The sequence below is a fragment of the Tupaia chinensis genome, unplaced genomic scaffold (genome assembly GCF_000334495.1).
Source record: "Tupaia chinensis unplaced genomic scaffold, TupChi_1.0 Scaffold000268_1, whole genome shotgun sequence".
Lineage (NCBI taxonomy): Eukaryota > Metazoa > Chordata > Mammalia > Scandentia > Tupaiidae > Tupaia > Tupaia belangeri.
The window spans coordinates 186699-190352 of NW_006159748.1; the positions used below are offsets into that span (position 1 = coordinate 186699).

Sequence of the window (3654 nt, forward strand, 5' to 3'; positions counted from 1 at the left end):
GAGGGTGGGAGATGGCAGAGGGTGAGATAGGGAACCAAGGATGGGAAAAAAGGCAAAATATACAGGGAACAAGAAATGGAAAATTATTTGTTGACAATAACACAAGTGTTGATGTGCTTGATTGAGCCAATATACAGTGTATTCTGAATGGAAAAATCTCATTTTGTATTCTATAATGATGTTCAGTGAATGTATGTAAATAAAAAATGCATAAAAATTTAAAAAAGATAAAAAAGAAAAAAAGAAACTCACACAGAGCACAGGTGCATGTGTGTGCCCAAAATCCCAGAAGGAGAATCAAGAAGGGATGTTACCATGACCATTATCCCTGGGAGGTGATATTTCCTTTTCTGTCTCTCTGTCTCTGTCTTTTTCTCTGATGAGCACACCCATCCTATAGCAAAAATCTTTTTAAAAATATATGTAATTCCAAAATTATAGTGTAGTTTTAAAATGAGTAAATATACCTACTGTTAGCACAGTAATTAATAATATTTTATTAGAGACCATGGACACATGTACAGGGACTGATACAATGAGACTGTGTGTGTGAGAGAAAATGGTCTCAACTCTGAATATAGAATGGACAAGTTGTGAACTTAGCACCATGCAGCAGGGTGGAAGTAAGTGGATAGCAAATGACTATGAGGTAACCTTAGGGTTAAAGGGGATACTTTCCAAGCTCACCTACCTTGATTTCATAGAAAAATGAAGAAACAGACCTTGGTAAAGTTTAGGAAGCCTGATTAAATTTTGGTAAAGCCTAGAATCTTTGTCAATACAGACAGAATTATTTAAACAATGGGATAGAATGTGGTGTGGTAGCTAAGGTGCTAGACTCTCACATGGCCAACCATGGTTTGAGTCCTGGACCTGGTGGCTTGGTTTCTCACATTTCTTTCCTTTCTCGCTCTGTTTCTCTCTGGTCAAATTAAAAATTATTAATAATAAATTTAAATAAATAATTATTTAAAAAATAATTACTTAAAATTTTAAAACTAATCGAGTCCATTTTCTCTCACACACAACTATTTAAAACTACTTTAGCAAGCGAGAAGGAGATGGACATTGAGAGAATGAGGAGGAAGGAGAGACAATGGCATCCATGAATTACAGTACCTATAACCAAGCTGTAGCCCAGCAGGGCTACGGTGCTTACACTGTCCAGCCCAATCAAGGATATGCACAGTCCGTCCAGACTTATGGGCTACAAAGCTACGGAACCTATGGACAGCCCACCAATGGTAGCTATACCCAGGCTCAGACCACTGCAACTTATGGGTAGACCGCATATGCAACTTCTTATGGACAGCCTTCTACTGATTATACTACTTCAACTGTCCCCAGACATACAGCCAGCCTGTCCAGGGGTAAGGCATGGATGCTTATGATACCTCCACTGGTACAGTCACCACCACCCAGGCCTCGTATGCAGCTCAGTCTGCAAATGGCATCCAGCTTGCCAAACCCGCCGATGGGCAACAGCCTGCAGCCATGGCACCTGCAAAGCCACAAAATGGTGACAAGCCCACTGAGACTAGTCAACCTCAATCTAGTACAGGGGGTTACAACAGTCTAGCCTAGGATATAGACAGAGTAACTACAGTTATCTTCAGGTACCTGGGAGCTACCCCATGCAGCCAGTCACCGCACCTCCATCCTATCTTCCTACCAGCTATTCCTCTACACAGCTGACTAGTTACAATCAGAGCAGTTACTCTCAGCAGAACACTTATGGGCAACCAAGCAGCTATGGACAACAGAGTAGCTATGGTCAACAAATCAGCTATGGGCAGCAGCCTCCCACTAGTTAGCCCTCTCCCCAACTTCATCCTACACCCAGGCTCCAAATCAATATAGCCAACAGAGCAGCAGCTACAGGCAGCAGAGTTCATTTCAACAGGACCACCCCAGAAGCATCAGTGTTTATGGGCAAGAATCTGGAGGATTTTCCAGACTAGGAGAGAACTGGAACATGAGTGGCCCTGATAACTGGGGCAGGGGAAGAGGGGAATTTGATTGTGGAGGCATGAGCAGAGGTGAGCGGGGAGGAGGACTCGGTGGAATGGGCGCTGGAGAGTGAGGTAGCTTCAAGCCTGGTGAACACAAGGATGAAGTACCAGATCTTGATCTAGGCCCACCCATAGATCTGGATGAACACTCTGACAACAGTGCAATTTGTGTGCAAGGATTAAATGACAATGTGACTATAGATGATCTGGCAGAATTCTTTAAACCATGTGGGGTGGTAAAGATGAACAAGAGAACTGGGCAGCCCATGATCCACATCTACCTGGACAAGGAGACAGGAAAGCCCAAAGGTGATGCCACGGTATCCTATGAAGACCCGCCTACCACCAAGGCTGCCATGGAGTGGTTTGTTGGGAAATATTTTCAAGGCAGCAAACTTAAAATCTCTCTTGCCCAGAAGAAGCCTCCTATGAACAGCATGAGAGGTGGAATGCCACCCAGTGAGGGTAGAAGAATGCTGCCCCCACTCCTTGGAGGTCCAGAGGCCCCAGGAGGTCCTGGAGGCCCCATGGGTCGCATGGGAGGCTGTGGAGGAGCCTTCTCTCCAAGAGGGCCCCAAGGTTCTCAAGGGAACCCCTCTGGAGGAGGAAATGTCCAGCATTGAGCTGGCCACTGACAATGTCCCAATCCGGATTGTGGAAACCAAAACTTTGCCTGGAGGATAGAATGCAGCCAGTGTAAGGCCCTGAAGCCTGAAGGCTTCCTCCCGTCACCCTTCCCACCCCCGGGTAGAGATCATCACAGAGGCAGCCCTGGTGGCATGAGGGGAGGAAGAGGTAACCTCAAGGACCATGGTGGCCCCGGTGGAATGTTCAGAGGTGACCATGGTGGTGACAGAAGTGGCTTCCGTGGTGGTCAGGGCATGGACCGAGGTGGCTTTTGTGGAGAAAGACGCGGTGGCCCTGGTGGGCACCCTGGATCTTTGATGGGGCAGATGGGAGGAAGACGAGGTGGACGTGGAGGACCTGGAAAAATGGATAAAGGCGAGCACCGTCAGGAGCGCAGAGACCGGTCCTACTGGGCACAAAAATCTCGCAAAGCTGCATTGAATACCAGATTTTTTTTTAATATATTTTAATTTTTTAAAATTTATTTTATCATTTCATTTTCTTCCATACATTCAATCACATTATTATTTGTCTTAAAAAATGGATATTTCAACAGGTGAACACCTCTCCCCAGCACCGTCGATAAAACCATGAAACATCTTCAACAGATAATACCACACCTCTTTGTGCCATTAATGCTTTTCCTCTCTGTCCCTCCCCCAAATGTCCTTCCTCAGACCCTTCCCTTTCACACACACCCTATCTGGAATTTACATCTATATACTGCATTTCTATATCCTTTAGACAATTAGTTTCAGTCATAGAGTGCAGACACTAGGTATATATTAAGTGGGGACATACAATGCCTCTCCTTCATAGCATGGCTTGCTTCACTCAGCAGTAAGTCTTCCATATTCATCCGTTTCCTGACAAAAGCCAGGGTCTTGTTTTTTTTTTTTTTTTTTTTTATGGATGAATAGTATTCCATTGAACATATGTGCCACAGTTTTTCTAACCATTCATCAGTTTGTGGGCATTTCAGTTGCTTCCTTGACTTAGCAATTGTGAAAAGTGC

General features: G+C 44.7%; 1 pseudogene; it reads left to right on the plus strand.

Moving 5' to 3' along the window:
• The first annotated feature begins 1042 nt into the window (after positions 1-1042).
• Positions 1043-2128, plus strand: LOC102491025 (RNA-binding protein EWS pseudogene; annotated as a pseudogene).
• The last annotated feature ends 1526 nt before the right edge of the window (positions 2129-3654 follow it).